Source organism: Myotis yumanensis, unplaced genomic scaffold, assembly GCF_028538775.1.
Source record: "Myotis yumanensis isolate MYYU_CA2020_CCGP unplaced genomic scaffold, mMyoYum1.0.hap1 SCAF_18, whole genome shotgun sequence".
Taxonomy (NCBI): domain Eukaryota; kingdom Metazoa; phylum Chordata; class Mammalia; order Chiroptera; family Vespertilionidae; genus Myotis; species Myotis yumanensis.
In genome coordinates this window covers 2,566,615-2,583,024 of record NW_027223769.1, presented here as the reverse complement: position 1 = coordinate 2,583,024, position 16,410 = coordinate 2,566,615, and the positions used below count along the sequence as shown (strand labels likewise).

Genomic DNA, 16,410 nt, shown 5'->3' with positions numbered 1-16,410 from the left:
AAAAATCAGTGGCTGGGTTTTTTTAATCCAGGCATTTCAATTGGAATTGTTTTCTGAGAGTCTGAGCAGTACACGTTCACTGTATAAATGAGAGCTGAAGTCGTTCAACTCTGAAGATAAGGGGCATGTCCTCCTTCCAGCCCAAATCTCCGGTGTTCTTAATAGCTAAGGATTTTTGTGGAGGTGTCAGAGGTCATTCCTCATGACATGCAGGAGCCCATAGTGACATTCCAACTCAACTGTAATTAAACTGACCAGCTCATGAGGAGGAGCACCCATGAGGCCACCTGGTGCCCAAGCCCCTCTAGTTGTCTTAGACAGCTGGGAGAGAAATCAAGTCACATAAGAGGGTTGAATAAGACTCAAGGGGCCAAAACCGGTTTGGCTCAGTGGATAGAGCGTCAGCCTATGGACTGAAAGGTCCCAGGTTCGATTCCGGTCAAGGGCACGTACCTGGGTTGCAGGCACATCCCCAGTAGGAGATGTGCAGGAGACAGCTGATCGATGTTTCTAACTCTCTATCTCTCTCCCTTCTTCTCTGTAAAAAATCAATAAAAAATATATATAAAAAAAAAAAGACTCAAGGGGTAAGAGCTTCCTGGAGTTCAACCCATAAGCAGTAAGTACACTTTTTTTTAAATATATTTTATTGATTTTTTACAGAGAGGAAGGGAGAGAGATAGAGAGCCAGAAACATCAATGAGAGAAACCTCGATCAGCTGCCTCCTGCACATCTCCCACGGGGGATATGCCCGCAACCAAGGTACATGCCCTTGACCGGAATCGAACCTGGGACCTTTCAGTCCACAGGCCGACGCTCTATCCACTGAGCCAAACCGGTTTCGGCAAGCAGTAAGTACACCTTGATCCACTATATAACATCCCTAGAAAATTTGCTCAAACTCTACAGATATCCAAAACCCACTAAAATTAACATAGGAAGTAGTGCTTCCAAGGCCGGGAACTCCCAGACCCCAAACCTCATTTGTACTCCTGATAGGGAGCCTTTACTTTTTTTTTTAATGACCATTTTACTTTATTTTTTAAAAATATTTTTATTGAGGGGAGAAAAAATGGCAGAGGCTTAGACGGACGTGTTGGTGCTTTGTCCCAGAGCAGATAGGGGCGAGCAGCTGAAACGGGTAACAATCAGCCCGATCAAGCTGGGGAGGTTCAGCTGAGAGACAGTCTGCAGCCAGGAAAGACAGAGAACTCCTAAAAAATGCGGATGGTTAGAGATTGAGGCTGAAACCTCCCCCTGGGCGCCAGCGCAGCGGCGAGACCGCGCCATCTTGGGTAGCGGTTACCGGCATCCAGAGGTCGGCTACTAACCCGGCGGCTACTAACCCGGAGGCAACGACTCGCAAGCAGCGCGACTGCAAGAGCCCAGAGGAGACCTGCACCCCTCCACGGAAAGATTCAAGAAACAGCGGCCTCCTGATCACCACACGCTCTGCCTGGGGAACAGTTGCTGTGTGTGAAGCCTCCCTCCACCAGCCAGAAGAGCCACCACAAATGTGAACAGCACCCACCAGAGGCTCTGCTATCAACAGAGGAGCCGCTGCTACCACAACCGCCCAAGGAGCAACCACAGCCCGAGGAGCCACTGCCACCCAGGGAGCAGCCACTGAACGACTCAACAACTAGTCATGTCAGTGAGATCAAACATGGGTAGACAAAGAAACCCCCAAAGGAAAGAAAAGGAGGACTCGCCAGAAAAGCAGCTAAGTGAGACAGAGATATGCAACATGACGGAAAAAGAATTCAGAATAAGGTTCCTAGAGTACATGCACCGGATGTTCAAGAAGCAAGAAGAAACAGATGAAAAACTCAACTACTTATGCAAGAAGCTAGAAGAAACAGATGAAAAAATCAACAACTTAAGTAAGTCCCAAGAAGAAATGAAGAGCAACATAGCTGCAATAAAAAACACCATTGAAAGTATCAACAGTAGACTGGGAGAAGCGGAGGACCGAATTAGTGAATTAGAAGACAAGGAAGCAAAACACACTCAAACTGTACTGCAAATGGAGAAAAAAATTAAAAGACAGGAGGAGAGCCTAAGGGAACTTTGGGACAACATGAAATGAAACAACATACGAATAATAGGGGTGCCAGAACAACAGAAAGATGAACATGGATTAGAAAACCTATTCGAAGAAATAATATCAGAAAACTTCCCTGAGGTGGGGAAGAAAAAAGTCACACAAGCCCAGAGAGTCCCAAACAAGGTGAACCCGAAAAGACCCACACCAAGACACATCATAATCACCATGGCAAATGTTCAGGATAAAGAGAGAATCTTACAGGCTGCAAGAGAGAGACAGAAAGTAACATACAAGGGATCTCCCATTAGATTATCAAATGATTTCTCAACAGAAACACATCAGGCCAGAAAAGAATGGACGGAAATCTACAAAGTGATGCAAAGCAAAGGACTGAATCCAAGAATACTCTATCCAGCAAGGCTATCATTCAAAATTGAAGGGGAAATAAGAAGCTTCACAAGGGCTAAGGGAGTTTATCACCACCAAGCCAGCCATGCAAGAAATGCTAAAGGGACTGGTGTAAAAAGAAGAAATATCAAGCTCAGAAAGAAAACAGCCACACACACACAAAAAAAAGAAATGGCTACAAACAAGTACCTTTCAATAATAACTTTAAATGTAAATGGACTAAATGCTCCAACCAAAAGACATTGAGTGGCTGAATGGATAAAAAAACATGACCCATACATCTGCTGTCTACAAGAGACCCACCTCATTGGAAGGGACTCACACAGACTGAAAGTGAAGGGATGGAAAAATATCTTTCACGCAAATGGAAAGGAAAAGAAAGCTGGGGTAGCAATACTTATATCTGACAAAATACATCTCAAAGTGAAGGCCATAACCAGAGATAAGGAAGGCCACTTCATAATACTAAAGGGATCAATAAAACAAGAAGATATAACCTTGGTAAACATATATGCACCCAATGCAGGAGCACCCACATACATAAGAAAACTTCTGGAAGATATCAGGGGAGAGATTGACAATAATACAATCATAGTAGGGGACTTTAATACACCACTGACATCACTGGATAAATCCGCTAGACAAACAATCAGCAAAGAAACAGCAATCCTAAATGACTCACTAGATCAGATAGACTTAATTGACATCTTCAGAACACTTCACCCCACAGCTGCGGAATATACATTCCTCTCAGGTGCTCATGGGACATATTCAAAAATAGACCACATATTGGGTCACAAGCAAAGTCTCCACAAATTCAAGAAGATTGAAATCATAAAAAGCATCTTCTCAGACCACGATGGCATAATGTTAGAAATAAACTACAATAAAAACAACCCAAAATACTCAAACACTTGGAAGCTGAATAGCATGTTACTAAATATTGATTGGGTTACCGATGACATCAAAGAAGAAATTAAAAACATCCTGGACACTAATGACAATGAAAACACAACAATCCAAAACCTCTGGGACACAATGAAAGCAGTCCTGAGAGGGAAGTTTATAGCTCTACAGGCCTATCTCAAAAAACAAGAAAAAATGGTAGTTAATCATCTAACTCTACAACTCAAAGAATTAGAAAGAGAGCAACAAGAAAACCCCAGAGTGAGCAGAAGGAAGGAGATAATAAAGATTAGAGCAGAAATAAATGACATAGAGACCAAAAAAACAATACAGAAAATCAATGAAACCAAGAGCTGGTTCTTTGAAAGGATAAACAAGATTGACAAACCCCTAGCCAGGCTCACCAAGAAGCAAAGAGAGAGGTCCCAAATAAACCAAATCAGAAATGATAGAGGCGAAATAACAACAGACCCCACAGAAATACAAATGATTGTTAAACAATACTACGGGCAACTCTACTCCAACAAACTAGACAACCTGGAGGATATGGACAAATTCCTAGAAAAATACAACATTCCAAAACTCAATCAGGAAGAATCTAAAAACCTCAATAGGCCAATAACTATGGAAGAAATTGAAGCAGTCATCAGAAAGCTTCCAGCAAACAAAAGCCCAGGGCCAGACGGCTTCACAGGGAAGTTCTACCAAACATTCAAGGAAGAACTAAAACCTACCCTCCTCAGACTACTACAAAAAATTCAAGAGGAAGGAACACTTCCAAGCTCATTCTATGAAGCCAGCATCACCCTAATACCAAAACCAGGTAAAGACATCACAATGAAAGAGAATTACAGGCCAATATCCCTCATGAACAAAGATGCCAAAATCCTCAACAAAATCTTAGCAAATCGGATCCAGCAGTACATCAGAAGGATCATACACCATGACCAAGTAGGATTTATCCCAGAGATGCAAGGATGGTACAACATCCGTAAATCAATAAATGTGATACATCACATAAACAAATTGAAAGAAAAAAACCACATGGTCATATCAATTGATGCAGAAAAAGCATTCGACAAAATCCAACACCCATTTTTGATAAAAACTCTCAGAAAGGTGGGAATAGAACGATCATACCTCAACATAATAAAAGCCATATATGACAGGCCCACAGCCAACATCATACTCAATGGTCAAAAACTAACACCATTTCCCCTAAGAACAGGAACAAGACAGGGATGCCCACTCTCACCACTCCTGTTCAACATAGTACTGGAAGTATCAGCCATTGCAATTAGGCAAGAAGAAAAAATAAAAGGCATCCAAATTGGAAAAGAGGAAGTAAAACTGTCCTTATTTGCAGATGACATGATATTATACATACAAAACCCTAGAGACTCCATCAAAAAGCTACTAGACTTAATACATGAATTTGGCAATGTAGCAGGATACAAAATTAACCCCAGGAAATCTGAGGCATTTCTATACACCAATAGTGAACTTTTAGAAAGAGAGATTAGAAAAACAATCCCATTTACCATCGCACCAAAAAAATTAAGATACCTAGGAATAAACTTAACTAAAGAGGTAAAAGACCTCTACTCAGAAAACTACAGGACGTTGAAAAAAGAGATAGAGGAAGACATAAACAGATGGAAGAACATACCATGTTCTTGGATTGGTAGAATCAACATCATTAAAATGTCCATACTACCCAAAGCAATCTATACATTCAACGCACTTCCCATTAAAATACCAATGGCCTTCTTCAAAGATCTAGAACGAACTCTCCAAAAATTCATCTGGAATAAAAAAAGACCCCGAATAGCTGCAACGATCCTGAGAAAGAACAAAGTAGGTGGGATCTCAATGCCAGATATCAAGCTGTATTACAAAGCCACTGTTCTCAAAACTGCCTGGTACTGGCACAAGAACAGACATATAGATCAGTGGAATAGAATAGAGAGTCCAGAAATTAGCCCGAACCAATATGCTCAATTAATTTTTGACAAAGGAGGCATGAACATACAATGGAGCCAAGATAGTCTCTTCAATAAATGGTGTTGGGAAAATTGGACAGATACATGCAAGAAAATGAAACTAGACCACCAACTTACACCATACACAAGAATAAACTCAAAATGGATAAAGGACTTAAATGTACGACAGGAAACCATAAAAATTCTAGAAGAATACAAAGGCAACAAAATCTCAGACATATGCCAAAACAATTTCTTCACTGATACAGCTCCTAGGGCAGTTGAAACTAAAGAGAAACTGAACAAATGGGACTACATCAAAATAAAAAGCTTCTGCACAGCAAAAGAAACCATCAACAAAACAACAAGAAAACCCACCTCGTGGGAAAACATATTTGCCAACGTCATATCTGATAAGGGCTTAATCTCCAAAATTTATAGGGAACTCATACAACTTAACAAAAAGAAGATAAACAATCCAATCAAAAAATGGGCAAAGGATCTAAATAGACACCTTTCAAAAGAGGACATTCAGAAAGCCAAGAGACATATGAAAACATGCTCAAAGTCACTAATCATCCGAGAGATGCAAATCAAAACAACAATGAGGTACCATCTCACACCTGTCAGAATGGCCATCATCAACAAATCAACAAACGACAAGTGCTGGAGAGGATGTGGAGAAAAAGGAACACTTGTGCACTGCTGGTGGGAATGCAGACTGGTGCAGCCACTATGGAAGGCAGTATGGAGGTTCCTCAAAAAATTGGAAATGGAACTCCCATTTGACCCTGTGATCCCACTACTAGGAATATATCCCAAGAAACCAGAAACACCAATCAGAAAGGATATATGCACCCAGATGTTCATAGAAGCACAATTCACCATAGCAAAGATCTGGAAACAGCCTAAGTGCCCATCAGTAGATGAATGGATTAGAAAACTGTGGTACATCTACACGATGGAATACTATGCTGCTGTTAAAAAGAAGGAACTCCTACCATTTGCAACAGCATGGATGGAACTGGAGAGCATTATGCTAAGTGAAACAAGCCAGTCAATGAAGGAAAAATACCACATGATCTCATTCTTTCATGGATAATTAAGACCATTACAAACTTTTGAACAATAATAGATACAGTGGCAGAGCTGCCTCAAACTGATTGTCGGACTGCAGTGGGAAGGCCAGGGAGGGTTGGGGGACAGGAGGGAGGGGAGTAAGAGATCAACCGAAGGACTTGTATGCACCCATATAACCATAACTAATGGACATAAGACACTGGGGGGGTAAGGGAGGGCAGGGGCTTGTCAAGGGCGGGGGGGGAAAAAGGACACTTATGTAATACCCTTTGTAATACTTTAAGCGAAAAATAAAATTAAAAAAATATATATTTTTATTGATTTCAGAGAGGAAGGGAGAAGGAGAGATGGTAACATAAATGATGAGAGAGAATCATTGATCGGCTGCCTCTTGCACACCTCACACTGGGGGTCCAGCCTGCAACCTGGGCATGTGCCCTGACCAGGAATCAAACTGTGACCTCTTGGTTCCTAGGTTGATGATGCTCATCCACAGAGCCACGCCGGCTGGGCGGAAGCCTTTACTTTCAAGTAACTTATAGAAATGAGAAGATTGAACTAGAAATTATATTAATTTAAAATGGTCAAAATGCACCTGACTGGTGTGGACCAGTGCTTGAGTATTGACCTATAAACCAGGAGGTCATAGTTCAATTCCCAGTCAGGGCAAAAGCCTGGGTTGCGGGCTCAGTCCCCAGTGGGGGGCATGCAGGTGGCAGCCAATCAATAATTCTCTCTCATCATTAATGTTTCTATCTCTCCCTCTCCCTTTCTGAAATCAACAAAAATATATTTAAAATATAAAAGAAAATGGTCAAAATGCAGTTGTCTTTGGGTGCCTAAATTAATTTTTTCATGCAAAAATTAGAAAAAAATGAGGGTTTTTAAATTAAACTAAATGAATGAATGGGAAATGTGTCTTGATTTGGAAATTAGAAGTTCCCAAGAAAAGCACAGATAAATTTTAAAAAATAATAATAATAAATTCTAGAGATTGTCTCTGAACTCTTCTGAAACTCATAAATGCTTACACTTCATTCTTCCTTCTTCTATACCTCCTCCACTATATCCTTTGCTCTCAGAGCTTCCTTGTTCAGCCTTGCCCTTCCCCTCCCTTCTCCCTTCCCCTTCTGTCTCCTCCACTATCACTCTCTACTGACATAAAGGAATTCTAACAGCTCCCTTTGGAGAAAAGTTGACCTCAGATGCAACAGGATAAGAATGGGTTTGTTAGAAATACTAGGAGAGAAGGGGTCTCTTCTGACTCACCGGACCCCGACTCAGTTGCCCAGGAATGGTCATGTGGGCGGGTGACTCCATATCCAGAGGGCAGGTTTACCTTTTGTCTCAGCATCGCAGCCTTTTGGGAAAGGACTTACTCCGCAGCTGGACAGGCAGCTTTCCCCCTCACCCACAAAGAGCAAGAGCAAGTAATGAAAGCAACTCTGGGCCCACCAGGGAGAAATCAGGTGGAGAAAGGGCACTGGAGCCTGACTGGTGTTTTTATAAACTTAAACTTTCACAACCTTTTATAAACCTTTCTACAATTTGTACAAACCTCTTTTTATCTATTTAGAAATAAGCATCATTAGAATCACTCAATTTCGATCCTTGTCCTGCAAAAATGTGTTTTTATTATACTTTATGCCTTCTATTCTTATAACTATACAATGTCTTTTTCCACTTAATTTGAATTTTTAATTCTTCAAAATCTCAATTTCCAATGATAACCAAGAGTAAATAACTGTTAGGTGGCTCAGGAGGTGGCCCAGAAAATAAGGAGAACCAAGCCGGTCAGAGAATAGGAAAGGAGAAAGTTTTATTCTGCGTCCCCAGGCGAAACCCACCAGCACAAAGGTGGGGCCATTGAATTCGCGCCAACAGGGAGGGAGGCGCTCTATTTTATACTGCGGTTGGGTGAGGGGCGGGGACATGAGCTGAGGAAGCTCCTGCCACAGGGGGTCCGCAGGGTATTCAGGAAGGAGTCAGTATCTGTGTGGGGGTCGTGTGATCTGTTAGAAATCCCAGGGAGGGTCCATTATCTCGTCACGTATCTGCATGCATCTGATCCTGGGCTCTCTCCGACCTAACAATAACCAGTATTCCTTCGATTGATATTTATGAACACACTTTAAACATACTCTTACTTTCAAGAAAATGCACCTGCAATAAAGCACAAGACATTACATCAACAGTTCCAATTCCACTTTGTAGATCTTCTGTAATAAAAAGCTAAAAAGCAGGCAAACTTAAGACTTATCTAGCAGCCGGAACCGGTTTGGCTCAGTGGATAGAGCGTCGGCCTGCGGACTGAAGGGTCCCAGGTTCGATTCCGGTCAAGGGCATGTACCTGGGTTGTGGGCACATCCCCAGTAGGAGATGTGCAGGAGGCAGCTGGTCGATGTTTCTCTCTCATCGATGTTTCTAACTCTCTATCTCTCTCCCTTCCTCTCTGTAAAAAATCAATAAAATATATTTAAAAAAAAAAAGACTTATCTAGCAATTAATGTTTTAGTATTTTATGTCATTTTAAACTATTTAGATGTTCAATAACTTTTATTATTTAACCCAGAAATGCTTCAAAGTTTTTTAAGTTACCAACGACTTTGGAAAACTATAGTCATATATAGCTGAAAAGCTTTATTAAAAACCCTTCATTTCAGTTACATTTATTGTCTTAACAACTCTATGAGGTTTTAAAGCCAATTATTATCCAAACCATTTCCCTGATAAATTTTGTAACAGGAATAGCATGACCTTGACAACTTTTTAGGAGACTGGAGAAAAGGTGGGGTGGGGGGTGGGGGTGGGGAGAGCAGGCTCTGCAGCCTCGATCTCAAGACCGCAGCCTCCAGCCGCTTGGAGTGGAAAGGACCACATTCTTTCCCTGGAGGGGAGGGGCCCGTATTCCTCCCGGTAGCTTCTGAAAGGCAGGGCTAAAAGTGAGATTCTGGGGCTGCAGTTGAGGGGTACAGTGAAAGTGTAGCATTGAGGATGCACATTCCCCAGTGATCAAGCAAGTTTTGGAAGAAAAAGGCCTTGGTGAGAGAGTAAGCAGCCCCCATGTCTACAAAATATTTAATTGTCTTATCTGTCACTTTGAGGGCCACCTTTGGCTCCTTCCCTTCAGCGGTGATGCTCTTAGTGGGGGCTGGCTGGAGCCTTGCCCTTTGTGTGGGTAGGTTTGTTAGGTCTGGTCCTGGGAACTGACCTTTAGGCCACTTCACAATGGACATTCCCTCTTGCTTACACCACATTCCACTTGCTAAGACCATTATCTCTCCCCTCCGGACTTTCCTAGGATCCAGACCACCCAGAGAATTCTCCGCCCAGAAAAAGCCCGCCTAGAGTCCTTTAAAACCTCTGACCCCCTGTCTCTGGGTGCTGGCGCCATTTTGGGGCTCAGCCCATCTGGTTTGCGGATGATCGTATAAATCCCTCACCATTATTGGCCTCGTGCGTTCCTCCTTCAGTGACCCTAACAGGTTCTGGTCCTGGGGACCGTCCAGTCCCCAGGACAGTCCCTCTGCCAGTGGCTGAACTTGTGGCAGAGGGGGCACGGCCCTTATACGGTGGCATAGGGCTAAAAACTGAGCCGTTTGTTTCTATGCGATGGCTTTCTTGCTCTTTCCCTGCCCAGTCTCAGTTGTTAAAAAACACTGCCAGGCCCTGGCCGGTTTGGCTCAGTGGATAGAGCGTCGGCCTGCGGACTGAAAGGTCCCAGGTTCGATTCCGGTCAAGGTCATGTACCTTGGTTGCGGACACATGCCCAGTAGGGGTTGTGAAGGAGGCAGCTGATCGATGTTTCTCTCTCATCGCTGTTTCTAACTATCCCTCTCCCTTCCTCTCTGTAAAAAAATCAATAAAATATATTTTTTTTAAAAAACACACACTGCCAGTTATTTCTACCAATTGCTCAGTGGGGGTCTGGGGTCCTAAGGCTAGTTTTGGCGAACTTTTTCCTAATGCCTGAGGCTGTCTATTGGATAAAATGTATCCCCAAAGTGCTGGGCCCTAACAGACCTGCACAATTCCTCTACTAGGCTTTTACTTACTACTTTCCTTAGGGATAATATTTTAGGGTTTGATTGATAATGAGCTCTGATCCTGATAGTGGCAGGACTGTTAAGAAGGTTTTTGCAGTTTTGCAAACAAGTGCCTGCAGTCTTGTAGCAAAGAAGGAGTTAAACAGGCAACTGCTCTGTGGAAGGGGGTGGGTGGGAAAGCAGGCTGCTCTGCCTTACGAGAGGCAGGCCATTTGCTGCGACTGTGAGGCAAGTTCCCTTTAACTCATTTGAAATGGTGGCAACACACACTCTCTAAGTTTTCCCTAAATCCCTTGCTTGGTAACGGACTGTAAGTATTAGCAAAACAAACTTAATTGGAGAACAGTGCTACAATTTAGAGGTTTGTTTACAGGCCAGAATTCCCTGTCCCCCAGTTGGTATTGGGGCTGAATGGTCAGCTGGGTCAAAAGGAGGTTCGTCAGGGAGGTTCGTTTGGGAACAAAGAAGAAAGTGATAAGCAGTGCAGTCCTGCAGAGAGAAGGGCAACTGCGGAGAAGGAAGGAGGCCTGGACGTGGAGAATCTCTGGCCATTGCCCGGTTCGGGGGCAATAGTTGTCTCAGTCAGGGAGGGTATTGAAGTTTAAAATGCTGCCTCAGGCCAGACGAGCTCACTATCATATTGGGGCCAAGCCAAGTTGCAGTAGAAAATGAGTCATTTGGGTCTGACATCAGCTGTGAGGTTAAGATGGTTAAGATTCCGTAAGAGGCAACCGGAAGGGGTGCTGGTTTCCCATATGGGGTGGTGTGGTGGAGAGGGGAAAGGTGAGTAAGAAGTCTATCCCGGAGGTGAGAAGTCCAAAGGGAAGGCATCCCAACCTTAGTCTGAACTAAGCAACGGAGAGAAGAGGAAGGCTGACCGCTATGTTAGGCATCCCACTAACACAGGGTAGCCAGGGACCTGGTCCCCAAAGAGTGCGAGGACTTTGGTGAGGCAAAAGCCGGCAAATCAGAGGGTCTCTTACCAGAAATTCAAGCGGCCGGTGTGGTCTGGAGAAGCCTGCAACCAGGAGTGGGGGTCCCCACAGGCTCCCTTGGCTATCCGGGTTTCAGCACCAAAATGTTGTGTTCCTGCCGAAAGGATCCAGGCCAAGAAACGTTGTGAGAGTTGGAGAAATTTTATTTCATTCTCCCACAGAGAGCTGAGACCAGTGTGTCAGTGTCAGCACCAAGGGGGTGGTTAGGTTCTTTTACATAGGGTGGAAGTATGCAGTATAGGGCCAGGGTGTGGGTGCAGAGTCAGTCAAGTGGAGGGCAGGGCGTGAGTTGGTCAAGGGAGGAGAGTGCAGGGGTCAGTCAAGCAAGGGGGATTCATCTTATCTTGCTTCTGCAGGCGCCAGCCATCTGCTCCAAGCTATGGGGAAAGGCTTATAACAATATATATTTCAGAAAACATGTCCAAGCAGGAGAGAGGAAGGGTAGTTCACCCTAACAGTAGATAATTGGCTTTATGAAACCAAAATCCTAGGGCCTTTGAAATGCAAATATGTGGACTTCATCAAGAACTCTCATCTGGGCCATCTTTTTAAAATGCAATTTTTTTGTTCCAGATAAAGATGCTACAAAGAAAGAGAATTACAGGCCAATATCCCTAGTGATCATAGATGCTAAAATCCTCAACAAAATATTAGTAAATTGGATCCAGCAATACATTAAAATGATTATATACCATGACCAAGTGGGATTTATTCCAGGGATGCAAGGCTGGTACAATATTCACAAATCAATCAATGTGACACATCACAGAAACAGATTGCAAGACAAAAATCACATGATCATATCAATTGATGGAGAAAACATCGGACAAAATCCAACACTCTTTTTAAAAAATTAAATCTTTATTGTTGAAAGTATTGTTAGGGGCAAAAATAGAATATTGGGGACTAGCTATGGTTATGGGAGATATTAATCATGCTCTGTTAACCGTGATTGCCTTGTGTTGGTTAAAGTAAGGACATTCTGACCTGGCTGGGAGTTGTACATTCCCAGGAGTCAAGCTTGGCCCTGGGAATCAACCATGGAACCCTCTCATTCAAGAACTGCCTATTACCATGGAAAGAGTAACAACCTTGTTGCCCAAACAATGGAGTCCCACCCCAGCCTCCTACTCCCCATGCCTGTAATCCCTACTTTCTCATGTAATCCTTGTCCTACCCTATATAAGCAGCTGGCTTATGGGGGACTGCAGAGCAGATTTTTGTGGATGACCTGCTGCCCTCCCATGCTGCCGGGAGTATTGGAATAAACACTCACATATAATTCTACCCCGTCTCTGCTTAATTGGCTCAAGTAGTGATAGGCAGCACGGACCCATTGTTGTCCAGTTACAGCATCACATACTAGTATGTCCCCTTTTTCCCCACTATTGACCCCTTCTAGCCATCCCCTTTGCCCCCACCCCAGGCCTTCACTACCCTATTGTCTGGGTCCATGGTTTATGCATATATACTATGTATATACACAAATACAAGTCCTTTGGACAATCACTTCCCACCCATCCACCCTCCCCTACCTTCCCTCAGAGATTCCACAGTCTATTCTATGCTTCTCTGTCGCTGGATCCATTTTGTACATCAGTTTATTTTGTTCATTTGATTTCACATATGAGTGAGATCATGTGATACTTGTCTTTCTCTGACTGGCTTATTTTGCTTAGCATACTGCTCTCCAGGTTCCTCCATGCTGTCTCAAAGAATAAGAGATCCTTTTTCTCCTTTTTTTTTAAATTTATTTATAATGCACACACACCAATGAAGGAAAGCAGTCTTCTGTCAAATGGAGAAGATTCTTAAGTAGCTGATTTTGGGACCGACTACAATGGGAAGACTTGCTTTGTTGCCTTCAGATGTTGGGTCTGTTTACCTGACACTTCTGCCGGCTTTTTAAATGGGTTTTCCTCCTCCCGGGCCTGCTTTCCTAATTCCTTATGATATACAAGCTGGCGCTGCAGGTAGTTCATGTTACTCTTCTGTTCATCCAGGTACGTTTCCAGGAAGCATACGACATGGATTCATTCTTGGCAGAAGCTATGGTCTTCAGGTCCAGCAGGGGCTTGCTTAACTTGTTCTCCAGCTCCAGGGCAGACTCTAGAGCTTAAATGCTGGTTCCCCAGTTATCTCAGGGCTCTTAATCCCTGGAAGGCAGATTTTACTCATATCCTCTTACATATCTTAGGATTTGCTTTCCATGTTCCCTCTTCACCTCAGCTTGGTCTTCAAAGAATGCAGCAAAACAAGGTTCTCCTGGGCCTTCCAAGTGATAACAGGCCACAGATAAATGAGCATCACTGATGTGCAGCTCGTAAGATGCCACGTGATTAATAGCAACGCTACACTCTTAAGAGAGGATGTGCTTGGCTGCCATCTCAGCTTTAGAGAAAACCAGGCATAAACAGTGCTCAAGATCCTTCTCTCTTTTTTTTTTTTTTTTTTTTTTTACTGTTGCATAGTATTCCATGGTATAAATATACCACCATATTTTTATTCACTCATCTACTGATTGGCACTTGGGGTGTTTCCAGATCTTAGCTATTGTAAATTGTGCTGCTATGAACATAGGGGGCAACAGCCTTTTTTGATAAAAGCTCTCAGCAAAGAGGGATCAGACCTCAAAATAATAAAAGCCATATATGACAAACAAACATCAAACACAATGGGCAAAAACTAAAAACATTTCCCCTAAGAACAGGAACAAGACAGGGATGCCGACTTTCACCACTCTTGTTCAACATAGTACTGGAAGTCCTAGCCATAGTGATCAGACAAAAAGGAAAAAAAGAAGGCATCCAAATTGGAAAGGAGGAAGTAAAATTCTCATTATTCATATATGCCATGATACTGTACATAGAAAACCCTAAAGATTCCATCAAAAAACTACTAGATTTAATAAATGAATTAGGCAATGTAGCAGGATCCAAAATTAACATCCAGAAATCCATGGTATTTTTATATACCAATAATGAATTCTCAGAAAGAGAAATTTTTTTAAAATCTTATTTACCATTGCAACAAAAACATAAAGACTCTTAGGAATAAACTTAACCAAGGAGCTAAATGGGACACTTGGAACACTATAGGATGTTGAAAAAAGAGATAGAAGAAGATATAAACAAGTGGAAGAATATACTGTGTTCATGGATTGGTAGAATCAACATCATTAAAATGTCCATACTACCCAAAACAATTTGTAGATTCAATGCAATCCCTATTAAAATACCAACAGCATATTTCACAGATCTAGAACAAACACTCCAAAAATTTATATGAACACACACACACACACACACACACACACACACACACACAAAGCCTCAGCAATCTTGAGGGGAAAAAACAAAGTTGGAGGAATCACAATACCAGATATCAAGTTATACTACAAAGCCACAGTATTCAAAACAGCCTGGTACTGGCACAAGAACAGGCATATAGATCAATGGAACAGAATAGAGACTCTGAAATCGACCCAAGTCGTTACGGTTAATTAATATTTAACAAAGGAGGCAAGAGTATACATTGGATTAGAGACAGTCTCTTCAATAAATGGTGTTGGGAAAATCGGACAGATACACACAAAATACAAAAATGAAACTAGACCATCAACTTACACCAACACAAGGATAAACTCAAAATGGATTTCTTAAAAAACTTAAATGTAAGCCGTGAAACAATAAAAATCCTAAAAGAGACCATAGGCAGCAAAATCTCAGACATCTTTTGTAACAATATGTTTACAGATACACATCTCCTAGGGGCAAAGGAAACTAAAGCGAAAATAGACAAATGGGACTATATCAAAATAAAAAGCTTCTAAACAGCAAAAGAAACCATCAACAAAATGAAAAGGGAGCCCACTGCATGGGAGAACATATTTGCCAGTGATTCACCCAATAAGGGGCTACTTTCCAAAACATATAGGGAACTCATACAACTTAACAAAAGAAAGACAAACAATTCAATTAAAAAATGGGCAAAGGATCTAAACAGACACTTCTCCAAAGTGTATATACAGAAGGCCAAGAGACATGAAAAAATGCTCAAAGTCACCGATCAGCAGAGAGATGCAAATTAAAATGACAATGAGGTATTACCTCATACTTGTTAGAATCGCTACCATCAACCAAGGACAAGTGTTGGTGAAGCTGTGGAGAAAAGGGAAACCTAGTACAGTGCTGGTGGCAATGCAAACTGGTACAGCCATTATGGAAAACAGTATGGAGTTTCCTCAAAAAATTAAAAATGGAACTCCCATTTGACCCAGTGATCCTACTCCTAGGAATGTATCCTAAAAATCCTGAAACACCAATCACAAAGAATATATGCACCCCTGTATTTATAGCAGTGAAATTTACAATAGCTAAGATTTGGAAACAGCTCAAGTGCCCTCAGTAGAAAAGCTGTGGTACATTTACATAATGAAATACTATGCAGCTGTAAAAAAGAAAGAACTCTTACCATTTGCAACAGCATGGATGGACCTGGAGAGTATTAATTAAGCTAACTCAGTGGTCGGCAAACTCATTAGTCAACAGAGCCAAATATCAGCAGTACAAAGATTGAAATTTCTTTTGAGAGTCAAATTTTTTAAAATTAAACTATATAGGTAGGTACATTGTTATTAACTTAATTAGGGTACTCCTAAGCTGGCCTTTGCTAAAAACATCCTCAATCTGATTGAGGCACGTTCGCTGAGTTCGACCCCTTCCAACTCTCCCATCCACACTCGTCTTGTATACTTGTTTCGTCTATCTCCTTTCGTTCATCCTCTCTATATGTCCAAACCATCTCAACATACAGGGCACCTAAAAAAAAATGTTTCATTTTATAATAATAAAGCCACCAACACAAAATAATTACAATTCTTAAATTGATGACAAAAAATACCTGTAGGATTTGCAGCTGGTAGGAAAAATACAGGTAACTTTAT

At 42.0% G+C, this 16,410-nt stretch overlaps 2 pseudogenes; one reads left to right on the top strand and one right to left on the bottom strand.

Moving 5' to 3' along the window:
- Positions 1 to 16,410, top strand: part of LOC138996714 (cell adhesion molecule CEACAM1-like) — a 113,935-nt pseudogene that overhangs the window by 21,856 nt on the left and 75,669 nt on the right.
- On the bottom strand, positions 13,160 to 13,915 carry LOC138996717 (ferritin, heavy subunit-like; annotated as a pseudogene).